The sequence below is a fragment of the Narcine bancroftii genome, chromosome 4 (genome assembly GCF_036971445.1).
Source record: "Narcine bancroftii isolate sNarBan1 chromosome 4, sNarBan1.hap1, whole genome shotgun sequence".
In the NCBI taxonomy this organism is placed as follows: domain Eukaryota; kingdom Metazoa; phylum Chordata; class Chondrichthyes; order Torpediniformes; family Narcinidae; genus Narcine; species Narcine bancroftii.
In genome coordinates this window covers 100,351,260-100,371,542 of record NC_091472.1, presented here as the reverse complement: position 1 = coordinate 100,371,542, position 20,283 = coordinate 100,351,260, and the positions used below count along the sequence as shown (strand labels likewise).

General features: G+C 43.2%; 1 protein-coding gene and 1 long non-coding RNA gene across 11 annotated transcripts in view; one reads left to right on the top strand and one right to left on the bottom strand.

Annotated features, from left to right (window-relative positions):
* dop1a (DOP1 leucine zipper like protein A) overlaps positions 1-20,283 on the top strand; it is a 251,460-nt gene that overhangs the window by 14,530 nt on the left and 216,647 nt on the right. For 6 of the 9 annotated variants that reach the window (XR_011355958.1, XM_069932202.1, XM_069932204.1 and 3 more), the window contains exon 1: positions 1-727. The exons of 1 other annotated variant lie outside the window; for it this stretch is intronic. The gene's annotated coding sequence lies outside the window, so the exon portion shown is untranslated. The remainder of the gene's footprint in view (positions 728-20,283) is intronic. 2 more of the 9 variants (XM_069932199.1, XM_069932198.1) reach the window with 2 other exon arrangements.
* On the bottom strand, positions 9,223-15,397 carry LOC138759908 (uncharacterized). 2 transcript variants are annotated; one of them, XR_011355216.1, is made up of 4 exons: positions 15,250-15,397; positions 15,022-15,132; positions 11,392-11,479; positions 9,223-10,156 (listed from the first exon to the last, which is right to left on the bottom strand). It is a non-coding gene; the product is annotated as an uncharacterized lncRNA (long non-coding RNA). The 2 variants fall into 2 exon arrangements; XR_011355214.1 differs by lacking the exon at positions 11,392-11,479.

Genomic DNA, 20,283 nt, shown 5'->3' with positions numbered 1-20,283 from the left:
TGGGAGATGCTGAAGACGACGCGGTGGGGGACGGCGCGCGGTTGAGTGACCGAGGCCAAACCGAGGCGCGTGTCCGGCGGAATCGGCGGCGCTGCCTTGCAGCTGGGTTATTTATTGTGCGGCGGACTGTAGGTGACTGCAGGAGAACGAGCCGGTTTCCGTCCCCTGGATTGTCACCGGTAACTCGCTCCGCTGTATTGCTGCAGCTCAGTGGCTCGGATTAACCACAGTCCACCTGTCCTCGGAATTCTCATCAGGTGTGTCGCCGGATCGAGCACAGCGTACCTGCCTGAAGGATTAACCACAGTGTACCTGTGCTGGATTGATGATGAGGTACCTGTTCACTGGAATATCACTGGGTACTGTGCACTGTATTATTGCCAGGTGACATTTCACCAGATTATCCAATGTATCCACTGGATTATCACGAGGTTGTTGGCTAAATTATTACAGAGTGCATCCGTTTGATTATTACTGGATCATCGTGTACTGGATTGTTGCTGAGACATTCTCCACGGAAATTTGTTGAAATTGATGCCATTGGTTTATGTCGCTATTGGATTTTTACAGTGTTGGAGGGATCTCCTTTATCACCATCATTTTAATTTTAAACAGCCAGCAGTTTATTTAAATGGCGTAAGAGATGACTGCCTTCGATCATTTTTGCAGTGGTGGGATTTGGCAATGAGGTGTCAGCGGGCAGCAGGTGACACCGGTGTTGTGGTAGGTAAGTGCTATCTCCTTCACATCTCTCCCTCTTTCTGTCAAAAGTTCGTTGTGACAGTGTTTCACTAAGAAGGAGCACCATCAGGACATGTGTTATTCACAAGCAACAAAATAGAGTGTTCTCCATAAGATTTGGGACAAAGACACTTTCATTTCCTTTATTTGTCCCTGTACTCCACAGTTTTAAATTTGAAATCAAACAATTCACATGTAATTAAACTACACATTCCAGATTTTATTCAAGGGTATTTGTATACATTTTGGTTTGGCCAGCACTTTTCATACGTAGTCCCCTCATTTCAGGGCACCATAATATTTGGGACAGAGCAATGGTGTGTCTATTAAAGTAGTCACGTTTAGTTCTTTGTTGCATGTCCCTTACAGCAATGACTGCTTGAAGTCTGTGATTCATAGGCATCACCAGGTGCTGAATATCTTCTTTGGTATGCTCTGCAAGACCTCTACTGCAGCCATCTTCAGGCTCTGCTTGTTTTGGGGCATGTGCCTTTAAGTTTTCTCTGTAGTATATGGAAAGAGTGCTCAATTGGATTTGGATTGGGTAACTGGCTTGGCCATTCAAGAATTTTCAGTTTCTAGTCTTGAAAAACTCCTTTGTTGCTTTAGCAGTATATTTGGGATCATTGTCTTGCTGTAGGATGAAGAGTCATCCAATGAGTTTGGAGGCATTTGCTTGAACTTGAATACATAAGATATTTCTATATACCTGAGAATTAATTTTGCTCCTGCTATCAGCAGTTACATCATCAATGAAGATAAGTGCACCAGAACCTGTGGCAGCCATACATGCCCAGGCCATAACACTCCCACCACCATGTTTCACAGATCAGGTGGTATGCTTTGGATCTTGGGCAGTTCCTTTACACCTCCATACTTTGCTCTTGCCATCACTCTGATACTGGTTAATCTTGGTCTCATCTGTCCACAAGACCTTTTATCAGAATTCTACAGACTCTTTTAAATAATTCTTGGCAAACTGTAATCTGGCCATCCTGGTTTTGTGCATAACTAGTGACTTGGTCTCTATTTCTGTTCATGAAGTCTTCTGCAGACAGTAGTTATTGGCACATCCACACCTGCCTCTGGAAGAGTGTTTCTGATCTGTCGCACAAGTGTTTGGGGATTTTTCTTCATTATGATGAGAATTCATTTGTCATCAGCTTTGGAGGACTTCCTTGGGCTACCAGTCCCTTTGCGATTACTGAGTTCACTGGTATGCTCTATCTTCTTAATGATGCTCTAAACTGTTGTTCTAAAGTTTAGGTGATGTCTCTTACTGTTTTATCCTTGTCTTTCAGCCTCATAATGTCTTCTTTGACTTTCATTGGCATAACTCTGGTCCTTATGTTAAAAAATGCCAACCACGGATTCTAAAGGTGATCAAAAGCTTAGAAGCAAGCCTAGCTCTCTTACACTTGCACCAGTGAATCAATTTAACATACCTGAGTAATCGCAAACATCTGTGAAGCCAAATGTCTCAAACGTTATGGTGCCCTGAAATATGGGGACTATGTATTTTTGTTTATTTAGACATAGGGCATGGTAATAGGCCATTTTGGCTCATGAGTCCATGCCACTCAATTTACACCGAATTAATTTACAACCCCCGGTACGTTTTTGAATGGTGGGAGGAAACCGGAGCCCCTGGAGAAAACCCCTGCAGACACAGGGAGAATGTATAAACTCCTTATAGACTGTGGGATTTGAACCCCAGATCCCAATTGCTGGAACTGTAAAGGTGTTGTGCTAACCGCTATGCCAACCGTGCTGCCCATGTATAAAAAGTACTATAATTTCTTCATGGTCAAACCAAAATAAATACCAATAACCTTAAATAAAATCTGGAATGTGCACTTTAATCGTGTGAATTGTTGATTACAAATTTAAAACTGTGGAGCACAGGGGCAAATAAAGGTAAAAAAGGGTCTTTGTCTCAAACATTATGGAGGGCACTGTTATCTCAGGAGATTAATTGTGATTTTGTTTCCATTTTCCCTCGTTATCTGTCTGATTTTTCTTTTACTACTTTTAAGTGTTTCTTTTCGTTAAATTCCTTTCACTTCTGCTTTCTGCTATTTTTTGTCATTCCTTTCAAACTAGGGGTTAGAATTTGTTTCACTTTTTAATTGTGGGTTGGCCTCTTTAAGTTGTTCCCATTCAAATCTCATCCGGCCTGTAACACCATCTTAATCTCAGTGTAGAGTTTCTCATTACAGCAGTGGCTCAGGTCCCACTGGCATTCTCTGTGGACCATGATTGGTTAGTTAGTATTAGAATTCAATTATTCATTCATGGAAATCAGAGCCAATTTATCTGTTAGTTTTGTATGCCACCCATTTAAAGGGAGTGGGAGATTATTCAGAAGGATGTTACCCAGATTGGAGATCATGAATTATATGGAGAGATTGGATAGGTTTGGTCTTTTTATTGTGAAGTGAAAGAGGGGTCTGAAATGAAGAGAGACATAGAAAGGGCAGATAGCCACTGTAGAGGAGGAATCCAAAATTAGAGAGCAGAGGTTTAAAATGAAAAGGGAAAGATTTAAAGGGGATCTCAGGGGCATGTTTTTCACATGATGGCTGGTGGATATCTGGAACGAGCTGCCAGAGGAAGCAGTAGAGGTTGGTTTCAATTGCAATGTTTAAAATACACTTGGACAGGTTCATACACAAGGAAAAGTTCAGAGGGATTACAGACCAAACATGGGCAAATGGAATTGACATTGATAGGCATCTAAGTCAGCATGGACTAGAGGGGCCGAAATGCTTATGTCTTTTTTCAGTTTGCATAAGTTAAATACATAAATATGCTGCAAGACTGAATCTGAAGTCCCTGAAGAGGGTCTGCTAATTTCAGAGATAGTATGAGAATTATTTTTTTAAAAGTTTGCTCACTAACTAAAGTGAACTGCAATGATCACTTGTAATAAAATCAAACCATTGCATGGAATCTATTTTCCTGTAAAATCTTTACATCCACTAGTAACATTAAATGGAGCTATTAAGTCACAAAACTGAGCTGAGGAGAAAGTTGACAAATGTATGAAACCGCTTCAGTTTGTGACTGCAGCTTTAGCATTCACATTGAAGTCAGCATTGTTGAAACCCTTTCACCATTGTGCATCTTCTGCAAATATGAGCTTCTCCCAAACTCTTTTATCATTCTCATCACCCTTTGCCCCTCTGCTTGCTGATCTTCAGGTGTTGCAAGCCATTTAAACACTGTCCAAATTCAAAAATCCCAACTAGTTTTTCAAATCCTTGTGTGGTGCTGTTACCACCAGTGTCACTTCTCCAATGGTATAATTCCCTTGTTCATCTCTGATTATAATTACTGCACTCTTGTTGGCTGTATCTACAGACAAGAAGTTCCTGAGTTCCAGAATTAGTTCCCTAAGTCCCTTCTACCTGCCTTTCATCCTTAATGTGTTGTAAAAATGACTTTTTTTGCTAAGCTGTTCTAATGTTAAAATGGTTGCATATATGACAACTTCATGTTAATTAATTTTATAGTTTGTAGCCGACTGCTACAAAGAAACACACACACTCGCAGTTGAGATTTATTGAGGCTGGGAAGGCTCCTTTTTATACAGTTGGAGTTCCCGCCGCTTGTTTGATTGGCTGACATCAGCCGCATGATTAACAATAATGGGCGGGAACATTCTTGCCTGTGAATACCCTTCTTCTCTGGCCTGTTATTGATCTGTTAGCTGGGCAGTTTGGCCAGAGTCATATTAGGGCTGCTAGTCTTGTACTGCTCCAGCTTTCAACTGCACCGGTTCGCTGTGTTAAGGGACATGTTACAATGTGTTATGCTGCTGTTTACTACCGCTCGATCTCAGTGGTGGCAGGCCGCCACAAGTTACTATTTCCTCTCTCCTTGATAAAAGTAGAGATAAACATAGAAAAATTGCACAGTGTATTGTCTGAAACTATAAACTAGATGATCATTTTCTGTGAAGCAAGAAAGTCAACAGATGTTGGGGTCGAGTGTAATACACAGATGTACTGGAGAAACTCAGCAGATCATGCAACATCCATAGGAAATAAAGAGTTACCAATGTTTCAGGCTTAGGCCCTTCGTCATGTAACCAATGGCTCAACGTTTACTTCCTATGGATGCTGTGTGACCTGCTGAGTTTCTCCAGCAAATTTGTGTATTAAACTTGATCAATCCCTATTTTACGTTGTGAAATGAAGCCCACAGGAAAATATTCTAAAGATGACTTAAAATTAAACTTTGAATGTGGCCATTATCTGGTTAAATTTGGAGCGGTGATTAGGTTATTCTGAAATTGCAACTGTGATTCCATTCAATAGGGTTTTAAAATATCTGACATGATATACATTTAAAATTCTATTCACGATGGAAGCTATTTACTACTTTGGCCATGTCTGTCGCTAGCTCATGCATTCTCTATAAGGTTGACTTCTGCTTTACAGTAAACACATTTGCAAAATATAAGATCTTCCATGTCTCCTCTGGCTCTACATATCTTTAAATTTACTTATTCTTTCCCTAGTAACCCTTTCGTTCTTAATGTACTTAAATAATTTTAGATTCTCCCTTACACTGTCTGTGAAAGCCATCTCTAAAGCTCTTTTTGCCTCCTTATTTCCCTCTCACTTTGCTTCTACATTCCTAATATCTTAAGGGATTCCCTCAAACCCATCTGCCTGTATCTGATATATGCCTCTTTTTTTCTAATCTGTGCCTCGATGTCTCTTATTAACGAGGGCATTGGGCCTGTATTGTTCTCGTTCACAATAAACATAAATGATCTGGAGAGGGGACAGAGTGTAATGTATCTAAGTTTGTCGATGACATTAAATTGAGTGGGAAAAGCAAATTGTGCAGAGGATACGGAGAGTCTGCAGAGATAGGTTAAGTGAGTGGGCTAGGGTCTGGCAGATGGAGTACAATGTTGGTAAGTGTGAGATTTCACACTTTGGAAGGAAAAATAGAAGATCAGATTATTATTTAAATGGAAAGCGATTGCAACATGCTACAATGCAGGAGACTTGGAAGTGCTTGTGCATGAATCAAAAAAGTTGGTTTGCACGTGCAGCAGGCTGTCATGAAGCCAAATGGAATGTTGGCCTTCATTGCTCAAGAGATTGAATTTAGGAGCAGGGAGGTTTTGCTGCAATTGTAGAAGATACTGGTGAGGCCGCATCTTGAGTACTGAGTGCATTTCTGGCCTCCTTTTTTGAGGAAGGATATACTGGCTTTGGAAGCAGTATCATGATCCTATCATTAGATCAGCCGTGATCATGCTGAAGGGTGGAGTAGGCTTGTCAGGCCATATGGCCTACTCCTGCTCCTATTTCTTATGCTCTTTCAGGTCACGATGTGGTGCTGACCTATGTAAACCTACTCCATGATCAACCTAACTCTTCCCTCCCTCATAGCCCATAATTCTCTATTTTTCTGATATCCATGTGCCAATCTAAGAGTCTTTAAAATGTCTTTATTGTTCTAGCCCCCACTGCCAACCCCTGCAATGTGTTCCAGACACTCACCATTCTATTCAGAGATTTAAAATAAAATGCCTCTGATGTCTCCCTTAATCTCAGTTTAAACAGATGTTCTCTGGAATTGGCTTCCTTGGGAAAAAGATGCTGGCTGTCCATCATTTCTATTCCTCTTGAAATCATATTAAGTCAGGACACATTGATCCAAAAAGAAAAGTCGTAGCTCACTTAGCCTTTCCTCTTGAGACGTGTTCTCTAATTCAGGCAGCATCCTGGTAAATCTCCTCTGCATTTTGGTGGTGTCAGTATCAGTCTATTTATTTAATTGTTTATTTTTAGACCTCCAGCATGTTTACAGGCCATTTTGGCTCACGAGTCTATGCCGGCAAATTTACACTCAATTAATCTACTCCTCTGGCATGTTTCACTGAATCTTGGTGGTAATATTCACTTCTTTAATACATTAGCAGCAAAGATGGTCTTTGTGGCTCTTGAAATAACTTCTCTCTAAAGCTTGTGCAACCTTCTTACAATGTCCTGAACTGAACACTTAGTGATCCAAGTTTATAGAGCTGCAACATTGCATCACAGCCTTGACTCAATCCCCTGTCTAATGAAGGGCATCACATCTTACACCTTATGAATTCCCCAATCAACTTGCATGGCAACCTGCAGGGATCAGTGGACTTGGATCCCAAGGGCCTTCTGTTTTGTTTTGACATTCTTGTTCTTTACATGCCTGGGAACCTATTCATCCTGAATCTTCTTTATTAGCCTTTCAAGCGCCTCCCATTTGGCAATGGTGCTCTAACACTAACTTAACATGCAGTCCATTATTGCTTACTCTTGTATAATCAAGTTGTGCAAGTTGATAGGGTGTATAGGAAGGTGTGCTGCCTTTCGTTAGTCGGGGATTTGGTCTTGCCCCAATTTAGGATTCTAACTTGAGAAGCTGTGTTATCCTTTTCTTAACTATCTTAAATCTAGTACAATTATCACTGATCCCAGAATCAAAATCAGAATGTGTCGTGAAATTTGTTTTTTTTTGTGTGGCAGCATGACAGGTGCAAAAATTGCTGTAAATTACATTTCTAAAAATAAATCAGTGCAAAAGAAAATAAAAAAGTGACATAGTGCCTGTGGTTCATTGTCCATTCAGAAATCTGATGGCAGAGTGGAAGAAGCTGTTTTTGGGTGTTCGTCTTCAGGCTCCTGTACTTCCTTCCTGATGGTAGCAGTGAGAAGAGGGCATGGCCTGGTGAGGGTCCTTGATGATAGAGGCTTCCTCTCATAAGTGTCCTTAATGGAGTGAAGACTAATGCCTATGTTGGTGCTGGCCAAGTTCACAACTCTGTCGCCTCTTCCTCTCCTGTGCATTGGCACCTCCATACCAGACATGATGCAACAAGTCAGAATGCTTTCCAATGTAGAAATCTGGAAGAATCTTTGGTGACGTACCAAATCTTTTCAAACTCCTCACGAAGTATAGTCACTGGCAAGCCATCGACATGAAGGCTCCAGGATGGATCTTCAGAGATGTTGACCGGTGAGAGATGTCTATAGGTCACCCAATAATAACATTAATGGCACAGGCAATAATCCAAGAAATATTGGAGGCATGCAAGAATGGGACAGCAGTTATTATGGGGGACTTTAACATGCACATTGACTGGGTGAATCAGGTTGGTCAAGGCAACCTTGAAGAGGACTTCAAATAATGCATACATGATCGAATTTTTGAACAGCATGTTACTGAATATACAAGAGAACAAGCTATTTTGGATCTGGTCCTGTGCAATGAGACTAGTAAAATTAATGATCTTGTTGTTAGGGATCCTCTTGGAAAGAGTGATCACGGTTTCTCATACAAATGGAGGGTAAGATAGTTTAGTCTAAAACCAGAGAGTTATGCCACAATAAGGAAAACTATAAGGGGATGAGTAAGGATTTGGTTAGCGTAGACTGGAATGCAAGCTATATGTAGGGATGGTTGAACAATAGTGGAAGACTTTCAAAGAGGTTTTTCATAGTACTCAATGAAAGTATATTCCAATTAAAAGCAAGGACATTAAGGGTGAGGGCAGCTAGACCTGGATAACTAAGGAAATAAAGGAAGGCATTAAACTGAAAGATTGTGCATGCAAAGTCGCCAAGAGCAATGGGAAAGTAGAAGAGTAGGAAAACTTTAAAAGGCAACAAAGAGCCACAGTGAGAATAAAGATTAGCAGAAAGAATAAAGATGGACAGTAAAAGTTTTTATAATTATATAAAGTGCAAAAGTGTGGCTAAACTGAAGGATGGTCCTTTGGAAAATGAAAAGGGAGAATTGATATTGGGTAATAAGGAAATAGCTGAGGCTTTTAATGACCGTTTTCTGTGGATATTCATGGTGGATCTTCACGTCTACCGTGCCAAAGACAGATGGTTTGGATGTGATGGGAAGTGAAGAACTGAATGTAATAGTTATCACTAAAGGGGTTGTACGGTACTGAGAAAATGTGTCTAAAGATAAATAAGTCCTCTGGTCCTGATAGAATGCATCCCAGGGTATTGAAAGAAATGGCATAAGTTATAGACGAGGCTTTGTTGATAATTTACCAAAATTCTCTGGACTTTGGCTGGTCCTGGTGGATTGGAAAATGACGAATGTCACGCCACAATTCAAAGAAGGATGTGGGGAAGAGGAGGGAACTTTAGAATCAATCAATATCACAAGATATTGAGACCATCTGATTTGTGCTGCTTTCAGGTGGAACGGGGGATTCTCCAAGCTGGAGAATATACCTACAGGAGGAGGGTTAGGTAAGTGCTCCTCCTGGCCGGGTTCTCCACTTTCAGGTGGCCACCCGACAGCCGCATTGGGGTAGAATAGGTCCCTTTACAGTCGGGTATTCTGGCCACCTGTGTCTTGGGTAAACTTTTAGCTCTCATTTTGTTCGTTTTAGAATGGTCACAGTGTTTGAGCTACCAAAAGAAAATAGACACACACACACACTGAGAGCACTTCAGTTTATACAAGTCTTTATTACGAAATCTAAAGCTGAATTCACACTACAATATGCAAGCCCTTCCCAATTACACTTATCAACACCTGGACTGGTCCCAATTGCCGAAGGCGCCGGTAGCAGCTTCTCTACCTCCCTCGACCGGTACGTTAGGTGGACTTTTGAAGTTGTTCTTCTTGCTGAGAGATGTTGCCACCTCTTGGAGAGTCTCTCCCTTCAGCAGTGGGACCATGGCTTATGCCCAAAAGTTGTTTATTTCAGACCTCTTTCAACAAATGGTTTAATTATCTTCAAAGTCTCTGACAGTCTGCGACCAACAAAAGAAAACTGCATCTCTGGTCATAAGTGTAAATCAGATAATGTCTTCCTATTCAACTGCATCCTGGGCCCCATGGTGGAATTTAGATGTGTCTACTAAATATGCATCCTGGGCCTCATAGTGTAAACCAGATGTGTCTACTAATTCTAAAAAAAACAGGCAAGTTCTCAGCCTTGCAGAAGCAAAGACTGCAAAAGTAAGAAACACAGTTTAAATCTTCCATTACATTCCATCCCTTGGTCACAGGCTGTCAGACACAAGACTTAACAAGCATTTGAGTACAGAAGGAGCGAAAAAGAGAAACTAAAACTATGATAATCACAAAAATAAACAATAATGCAAGCAACCAACGGAGAATATTGTGGCCCAATCCCCCAAATATACCATTTAACCATGGAAAAAGATTCAAATTATCCTTGTGGGACACAATACCCAGATACTGAAGCTCACAAACAGATTTTGAAACATGCTTAACAATATCAGATATATTAGTGGATACATTGGGCTGTGTCCCCCACGGGCAACTCCCTCGGAACGTCCTCGACATTATAAATCCAATTGCTGGCATCAAAGCAGCGGTTAAGCCAGATCAGCAGGAGTGCAAGACGGAGGACCTGGAACAAAGAAGCCTGACATATGTCACTCACGATGCCGTAAGCGTTCAATATTTAAACAAACTAAACCATCCTGTCCCTCAATAGACACCCTGGGCAGGTGTCACTATTTCCCCTTTTACAGGAGGGCCACTACCTGATTGGTGCCACCCATACCTTTTGTCTGGCATTCTCTAGCTCGGGAATGAGGGGCAATAACTGTTTTTCCTCTGGAATAAGCTGTAGTTCAGAAGTGTGAAGAAGTCAGTGGAAAGGTGTGCCTCCCTTCAAAGGGCGATGATTCAAATTGTCGACTGCCTGCTGAAGCACATGGCACCACCCCTTCAGGGTCCCCAGTGGTGTTAACAAACGAATTTGTTCCTTCAGTAAGCCGTTCATTCGTTTAACTAACCCGGCAGCCTGCAGGTAATAAGGAATATGGTGGACCCGTAAAATACTGTTGTCAGCTGCCCAATTACAGATTGCCTTCCCGGAGAAGTGCGAGCCATTATCAGACTGAATTTCCTCTGGTACATCATAACGAGAAATTAAATGGTTTAGTCCTTGGATAGTGCTAGCTTGGTCAGCCGTCTTGGTGGGAAAAGCAAAAACCAGGCCCGAAAAGGTGTCAACCATTACTAGGACGTAACGTTTATCCATACAGTCTGGCATGGGGCCTATGTAATCAATTTGCCAGACTGCAGCTGAGCGAGCTCCCCATCTTATTCGGCCATATGGACCAAGAGGAAAGGTGCGGGACTTCACAAGCTGACATGCTGGGCATGTACGCACGACCATGCGGACATCGTCCTGATGGACGGGTAAGGCATGTGTACGGGCCCACATAGCTGATCCCTTCTGCCCCCAAATGGCCACTCTGTTCGTGTGCCCATAGAGCCAGGTGGATGGTATCGGCACGGCTGAGAGTGGCAAGCTGATCTGCTATTGCATTATGTTGTGCCATGTTCGTCGTCGCATTGTTATGGGCGTCAATGTGATATACGGTTATTTCATGATAATGGGAAGCATCCCACAACAGCTGCCACAACTGTTTGCCCCATACTGGGCGGTCATGTATCAGGCAGTCGTTCTTTTGCCAATCAGGCATCCATATCACTAGTCCATTAGCCACAGACCAGGAATCAGTAAACAAGCGAAGAGGGTGATCATGGGGGTCTAGTGGTAAAGTGACCGCCTTCAACTCAGCATACTGACTGGAGCCACCATCCCCCTCCTCCAATAAGTGAGTTCCTGACCTGAGATGGGAAGCCACTGCCTTCCACTTCTGCTTTCCTTGCACCCACCGGCTGCTGCTATCAGTAAACCAGGCATCCTCTTGTTCTGCTGGAGTGAGCGAAATATATATTTTATCCCACTGAACTGGTGAAGGGGGGTAGGGGAGGGAGCAAGGCGGGTTCAATGTCCTCATGAAGAGACGGAAGATCAGCCACCTGTTCGTGTATGCGGCCCACCCCTTCAGGCCCTCTGATTGCACGACTCTGAATATACCACTTCCATTTAACAATAGAAGACTGCTGAGTCCACCCGATCTTTAGATTAGCGTCATTATGCAGGACCCAGTTCATTATTGGAAGTGCAGGTCGTAATTGAACATCTGCATCGCCTGTCATTCTTTCAGTCTCCAGCAGAGCCCAGTAACAGGCTAGTAACTGTTGTTCAAAAGCAGAATAACGAATGGCAGCCTCGGGCATGATACGTGACCAGAATCCCAGTGGGACTTGGCGGCCCTCTTGTTTCTGCCAGAGGCTCAAGGATGCCACATCATTAGTAACGGAGACCTGTAGTTTGTAGGGGGTATCTGGGATGCGGGGAGCAATGGGCAGGGCCTGAAGAATAGCCTGCTTGGCGGACTGGAACGCCCTTTCCTGATCGTCACCCCATACAAAGTCTGTTTTCTTTCGGGTAACCTTGTATAGAGGACGTAAAAGCAATGCCAAGTGTGGAATATGGCGTCGCCAGTATCCCAATAACCCCAGGAAATGCTGGGTCTCTTTTTTGTTAGTAGGAGTGGCTAAGACTGCAATCTTATTGCGAACTTTATCGGGAACCACCTGTTCTCCAGCATCCCATTGAAATCCAAGGAAGATAACTGTCTGGGATGGGCCCTGTACCTTGGCGGGGTTAATGGCCCACCCTCTTTGCATTAGGGTATCTTGGACACTCTCCATACCTTCCTGTACCATCTCTTCCGTGGCCCCTTGGATCATCACATCATCAATATAATGGTGAATTGAGAAGGAAGGCGATACTGTCATCGTCTCCAAATCACGGGCAATTACGCTGTGGCAAATAGTGGGAGAGTGTACATAGCCCTGAGGGAGGTGGGTGAAGGTATACTGGCGCCCCTTCCAGGTAAAGGCGAACTGATCCTGTGAGACCTCAGCTATAAGAACACTGAAGAAGGCGTTAGCGAGATCAATGACAGCATACCATGTTCCTGAGTTCCCAGAAACAATGTTTTCAATAAGGGTAACAATGTTCGGAATTGCTGAAGCCAGTGGTGGGGCATGTTTGATCAAAAAATGATAGTCAACTGTCATTTTCCAGGAGCCATCTGGCTTCTGGACCGGCCAAACAGGGCTATTAAAGGGCGACGTTGCGGGCCTCACTACCCCTTCTTCTTGCAGAGCATCGATGGTGGCAGTAATCTCTTCCTGCCCGCCAGGGAGGCGATATTGTGGAATGTATACTGGTTTTGGGGGGGGAGGCACCATTACAAGATCCCACTTAGCCCGACCCACCACTAATCTTTTAGTAATAGTCCGAATTCCAAATGCAAATCCGCCTTGGCTAGTATTAAGGGCCGTACCGGCCAACATATTAATATCCAGGATACACTCGTCAGTGGCAGCCACCATGGCATGTAACCATATCGGGGAAGGGCCATCACCCACCGTGACGCGGACTTTTATTTCCTTCGCCAGGGTGATCGCTCCTCCCATTCCCTCTATTCGAAATGTTGCTCCCGTCCAGAGGTCACAGTTACCCGGAATCACAGAGTCCAAATATTGGCGGTCATTACCCCCACCCCAATGGACTGTTAACGGTATGTAGGGCCGTGGGACCCTGTGTATCCGCCGTATCTCAATGGAGTAGACACGGGGGCCCTGCCCACACCCTCATGCTTTAGTAGGGTTCGGGGGCTTCCAGGCCCACATACCACTATTATCCACAAGAACCTTTTTAACCATTTGTTGTATCTCATCATGGATAACTGGAGCAAGAGAAGCTGGCTCAGTGAGAGCAGCAGTGGGAGCAGAAGGCACAGCTGGGCCAGGAGGACTCAACAGCTGGAGAAGATGTTCCCCTGCCTTCCTCTTATAAAGCGCATAAAGGACTGCAGTAGGTTTCCCATCAATATCACTTTTAGATACGCCTAACTTTAACAAGGTTAGAAAAAGGTCCTTTCTTGTCGGTCCGTTATTAGCAGCAGACCCTGTTTTCATCCTGGTTGTCTGATTTAACCTGGGCTGTACGTGAGTGGATTTTACCTCCCAACTCTAATTCTCTAAGCCCAGATAAGGCGTGCACCGCCTCAGACACAGCGGGCTAGTTACGGACAGAACCAGTCCCCGAACAGTGGGTTGGGTGGAACGAAACAATCTGGTATGCATTGCAGCTGTGAATATCTCTTCATCAGGGCTCCCCCCATGTACCCACAGCCTCAAACGCCCTGCATACAAGGCAGAGGCCAGGGCCTGCTGACGAATTACTGCTATACCCTCCTCTGGGGTGCCCTAATTGTTCTGTAAATGTAAATCCCAATCTACTGGTGATGGGTATACTCGTAGCAGGGCATCCCCTAGAGTGGCAAGTAAGTAATCACCTCAGCAGTGACCCTGATATCAGTAGTCAATGTTCCTAATCCCAACAATTCCTCAGGGGTTAAATATACATTACCCCCTCCTTGTTCCCAGACACGCAGGAGCCAGGCTGCCAGAGTTTCTCCTGCCTTTTGCCTAAATCGATCTCCAATGGCAGCCAGCTCTTTTACAGAGAAGTCACGGATCATTGACTGCTCTTGACCTCTGCTCCCACTTTGGCCCACAGGGTCCTTTGCCCAGTGGACAGGACGAGGCCTAGGCCATTCCGTAGAGGGAGTGGGCCATTGAGCATTAGCAGGGGTTTGGGTATTTTCCCCTGGTTCTGCTTGGGAGATCGGGCTATCTATCTCTTCAATCTCTTCCCTTACATCATCCCCCCTTCCGTCTGTTTGGGAAGTCTGCTGCCTTATGGGGCGGGCGTGAACAGCAGGTGAAGAGGGCAGTATGTTAGGCACATGCTGAGGAGTATCTGCATTATTATCATGGTCATCTTTCCAGATATTCCCGTCCCATTCATCAATTATATCAGGATCGTCGCCATTCTTTATCATGGCACAAATACGATGTGGATTGGGTTCTACATGCCTTTCTTTATCTGCACAGAGCTGCTGCCGGAGTTTAATATTACAGCAGATCATTTAGACATGCTTATCCTCCCATTCTTTGGCTCGGTCCTGAACTGGTGCAAACAATCTCACTCATCATGGAACAGCGTTGTCGCAGGGCTTCTAGCTCCTCCTCTAGTTACTCTCTCTTATGCTGAGATTCTACTTCTCGCTGAACTGATTCTGCTTCACGCTGAACGGAGCGGCGTAAGGCTGTGGCCAGTAGCCAAAAACCGTCCGTCAGCATCCCCTTTTTAACAGAAAATTTACTTTCTCGAAGGAGAGTGGCAACCCGCTCTCCCAGAGGCGCACTTGATGGATCTAACTTCTCATCCCAACTGAGGGGTGGTCCCAACAAAGACAGGGTATTGGCCAACATCCCAAACCCATCCTCTTTGAAAGTCCATCCCGGAATCAAGAACTGCTCAGGGCTCACCTCTTTCTTTTGGCGAAACATCTTGACACCAACCCTGCTCGCAGCGCCAATTGTCTTGGGTAAACTTATACCTCTCATTTTGTTCATTTTAGATTGGTCACAGTGTTTGAGCTACCAAAAGAAAATAGACACACACACTGAGAGCAGTTCAGTTTATACAAGTCTTTATTACTAAATCTAAAGCTGAATTCACACTACAATATGCAAGCCCTTCCCAATTATACTTACCAATCCCAACTGCAGAAGCGAGGCAACGTCTGCACACTTGTAGTAGGTTGTCGGGGCACCGGTAGCAGCTTCTCTACCTCCCTCGACCGGGACATTAGCTGGACTCTTGAAGTTCTTCTTCTTGCTGAGAGATGTTGCCACCTCTTGCAGAGTCTCTCCCTTCAGCAGTTGGACTATGGCTTATATTACACAAAAGTTGTTTACTTCAGATCTTATCTCTTTGAACAAATGGTTTAATTATCTTCAAAGTCTCCTGACAGTCTGCGACCAAAAGAAAACTGCATCTCTGGGCCTCATAAGTGTAAATCAGATAATGTCTTCCTATTCAACTGCATCCTGGGCCCCATGGTGGAATTTAGATGTGTCTACTAAATATGCATCCTGGGCCTCATAGTGTAAACCAGATGTGTCTACTAATTCTAAAAAAAAACAGGCAAGTTCTCAGCCTTGCAGAAGCAAAGACTGCAAAAGTAAGAAACACGGTTTAAATCTTCCATTACAATCTGAAAGTGGCTATAATGTACCATGTTGAAGTCTTGTTTACGGTGATAGAATCTTCTTTTTGTCCTCCTATCTATGCAGTCTCTTATCATTACAGCTCTGTGAAACTGTAATACATTCTATTATAGATCATGTGAGAGATGGGAAAATTGACCTAAAATTATGAACATGGAAGAAACTGAAGTTCATCAGTAAAATGGCTGTAACCAGTTCAAACAGGATAAGTTTGGGGCTTAGGATGCAGGAAAGCAGAGTCAGCACGATTAACATAAGAATCTTCTATCCTTTGTGACAAGACCATAGGACTAAGATAAGGAATGGTAAGGTACAATAGAATGTAGGAAGTTGAGGTAGTCTGGATCAGATAAGGGTCTCCTAGCCCTGGACAGAAGTACCAAGTCATACATTTCTAATTAGCTAACCATACACAGATTTATACATATGAAATTAGCCAACCCTAGATAGAATGAGTCAACTCTGCATATCAAGAGACTGTAGCCCCGAGAATCAGGAAGGTGTGAATAAGGACAATGACATGAAGGGACACCGACAGGATACCCCCCCCTGGTTCTCCAAGTATACTGAAATTGCACGTAGGCAGGCAGGATTGCCTAATGCCAAACCTCTCCAGCAGGAGGCAGAAGAATGTAAGGGGGAGGGTATTCCTACACTGAAATCAACTGTATAAAAGTTGGGTGAGCCCCAGTGTGTGTGTGTATTCCCAGGGTAAGGGGAAGCACCCAACTTTGCATTGTTGTTGTAATAAATGTTCTTTGTTCTCAATTTTTGTCTCGAGCAATTTCTTTAAAGGTACTTTAATTCCTAACAAATGGGGGCTCGTCCGGGATCACACTCCCTCCACTGACAGAGTACCCCGACGACGAGAGTAGGTGCACCCCGGCTGATTCAGCTGGACTCACGGGCGACGGGTGGCTGGTCAGTGGAAGAAGCGAGTGATATCCGAGAAGAGGCATTGAGAACAAACGGCGGAAGGACGCGCGCTAGAGCAGTACTGCCAGAACTCGGTAAGAGTATTTTACTTGTTCCTAAGTATGGGAATAGCGGGCAGTAGAGATGAGAGTCCTGACACAGGACGTGACCACCAGATAGCTACGTACAGCCCGCTTGGGATGATGTTATCTGAGTGGGGCACAGGAAAGACCCGCGGTAAAGACAAACTAGCGGGCAGTAGAGATGAGAGTCCTGACACAGGACGTGACCACCAGATAGCTACGTACAGCCCGCTTGGGATGATGTTATCTGAGTGGGGCACAGGAAAGACCCGCGGTAAAGACAAACTGACGACGGTCAGGTATTGTTGTAATGAATGGGTGGGATACCCGGTTAAAGGGAGCTCCGTGTACTGGCCAAAATTCGGATCCGAGAATGAATGGATGTGTGAAGTTTGAACTTATGGCTCTATCAAAACCAGCCAGACAATGTTGAGAGCAGGGAATATGCAGCCTGCTGGCTCAAGGGATCCATTGAACAGCTGGTTTTGAATGAGAAAGAATCCAGGGATAAGAGAGAGGAGGAACCTCTTGTCCCTGAATCACAGGGTTGGGATGTGTTACATTCCCTCCCTCCACCCTATGTTCCTCCTATGCCGGCTCCTATCTTTCCTTCCCCTCCTATGACCTACCCTTCTGCACCTTCCCCACCTCCCCCACCACTAGAGAAGAGAGAAGAGAGCAGGAGTGGTATGATAACTTGCTCACAAAGCACTCGATTACCACCTCTGTTGGCAGGAGAGAGAGGTGACTTTAATTCAGAACAGCGTGAGACTCTTCAGGAAGAAAGGGCAGAACCCTTTGATTCATTTCCCAGGGAGCAGGAACCCAGACCTAATAAGCCAGAAACCAATTGGATGAGACCACTGCGGGAAGTTCCCATGAGAGAGGGTCTCGGTTTCGTAAATGTGCCCCTGACCAGTACTGAAGTGTGTAACTTTAAGAAAGAACTGACCTCCCTGATAGAAGATCCCCAGGGATGTGCCGAACAGTTAGACCAATTTTTGGGACCAAATATATATACAATATGGGGGTCTCGACATAGAATCCCCAGCAGGGGAACAATTGGTACTAACAGGTTTTGTTACCAACTCAGCCCCAGACATTAAGAGAAAATTACAAAAGACAGAAAATTGGCATGAGCAGGGAATAACCCAGCTTCTACAGATCACACAAAAAGCATTTGTCCAGACATCTGAGGATAAGCAGAAAGCAAAGGCTAACATTTTGATGCAAGCAGTTAAAGGAATAGTAGATGAGTAACATGAAAAAAAAAAGGCAGGGACTGTGTGCCAGCTCCTGAATGTTGGGAGAAGTGCAGGGAGTGGGAGAGTAGAGACCAGAGATAATTTCATAAATCACGACTTCCCACTTCAGTCACTGACCAATATTGATTAAAATTCATGCTAAAATTTAAATGTCATAAAGGATCATTTTTCAATACTGTAGAATTAGCGAATTTAACTACCAGTTAATTCCAATTTATGAAATAAATTGTATTCAAATGTGATTTTGCACAGGGACTACCTGAGAATAGTGATGTTATAACATTTGCAGGGAGAAATGTTTGCGCAAATAGGGTGAGTTCTATACATCTTAACTTTAAATGTATGTGAGATAAAGAAAGGATATGATGTGTAAAGTGGCTGGATCAGCCAGTTGAAGGGGGAGTGTGCATGTCCCTTTAAGTGCACTGTGGCACTTGAAATTGAGGCTTCAGGCTCTTGTCTTGCAGTTAGAGGTATGGAGCCCTATCAACACATTTAATACATTTCTTCTACACATTCAGCAGTCAAGGTCCGTGAGTTTAAAGATCACCCACCTCTGGAGAATAAAGATACCTCTGGGGATTCCTATGGGGATTCCTATAAGTTTAATCATTCATTTCTCTGGTGCATTTTCCTCTGGAGTGAAATTAATGCCTCAGCACAATTTCTCTGTATTGCCGCTGTTATTTAATTCATGATAACTTTCCCCCATTCATCAGGTTTATATTTAAATCCGGTAGTGCGGAAGTTACATTGTAAATAATCACGGAGGTAAATCCTGCGCAACTGGATTCAGCTTAATGGAGAAATAAACCTGCGAACTGGTCTATGGTGGTGTGTGAGTACTGCAATAGGTGGAATATGATTTAAATTGGTGGCATTGTTCAGAACAATTGGGTGCATAAGAATAATAATATCATTAAGAACTCACAGATCTTGTACCAGATGCTATTCAGTACATCTTGACTTAAGGACTGGAGAAATTGGCATGTTAGAATGAGATTGGCATGGTACCAATATTTCTTGATTCAATAATGACTCCACAAGCTCCAGGATTCATGCAGCAGAACTTTTAAGTGGAATATAATAGAAACTAGCCTGTACTTAAATTATTGTGTGTGCAATCTTCATAAGAACATCTTTTAACTTTTTTTGGTGCCTGTTTTACAGACTGTTTTAAATAAGGCCAGCTCCTGTGAGCTGTGGCACAAGGCATTTTACTTAAGGCAGAACTAAAGGTTGAATATGTTTCAAGTTCTCTTGCAGGGGCTCTTGTGCTGCAATGTCTGTTATGTACTCACTCTAACAAATTGGAGGGTTGTGCCCCATACAGACAAGCAGCTCCAACTGCATTTTAATAAGGTCTAACATATTCAAAACCCATGCAAATATGGTTTGTGTTTCATTTTACAATTTTTACACTAACACAAAGGAAAGTCAGATTGTTATTCATTTTATTAAAATCTAGTGATTGGTTATATGTAAAAGCATGGCAAGAGGATCAACTAAAACCTGCCTGGGATGGTCCCTTCTGTGTACTTTTAATTACAGACACCGCAGTAAGAACAAGAGAGAAAGGCTGGACCCACATTCAAAGAATTAATGACAAAGTGCCATAATGTTACAATTTTATTCGTTTTTTTTAATGGTTTATTCAGTTTTGTGTATTTTATTGCTGTTTTCAATGAGCTTTACATTTATCGTGGTTTATTCAGTTTTGTGTATTTTATTGCTGTTTTTAATGAGCTTTACATTTATCGTGGTTTATTCAGTTTTGTGTATTTTATTGCTGTTTTCAATGAGCTTTACATTTATTGTGGTTTTATTCAGTTCTTCTTGCATTTTATTGCAGTTTTCAATGAGCTTTACATTTTTTGTGTTTTATTCAGTTCTTATTGTATTTTAATGAGCTTACATGTATTCTTCATTGTTGTTTACTAATTTCTTTGGAATATTGTTCGTTAATGTTTTAAGCCCCCCTGGAATAGGGGCAGCAGAGGTTACAATTCAGCTCCTTTAGAATGTAGACAGGGCATAGATTTAATGTATAGTCATAATGGGATATAAGGGATCCCAATACGGACCAGGGGAATTAAACAGCTTTAGTGGAGTACTCTCGATGTTTTAAGTACTTCTGGAGAAGGGGTAGCAGAGGTTACAGATTGTACTGTTTTACAGGCTAGAGAGGGCATAGAGGCAAGGTATTTAGAATACGGATCAGGGAAACACAGTGGGGATAGGCAGTCACACAGTGA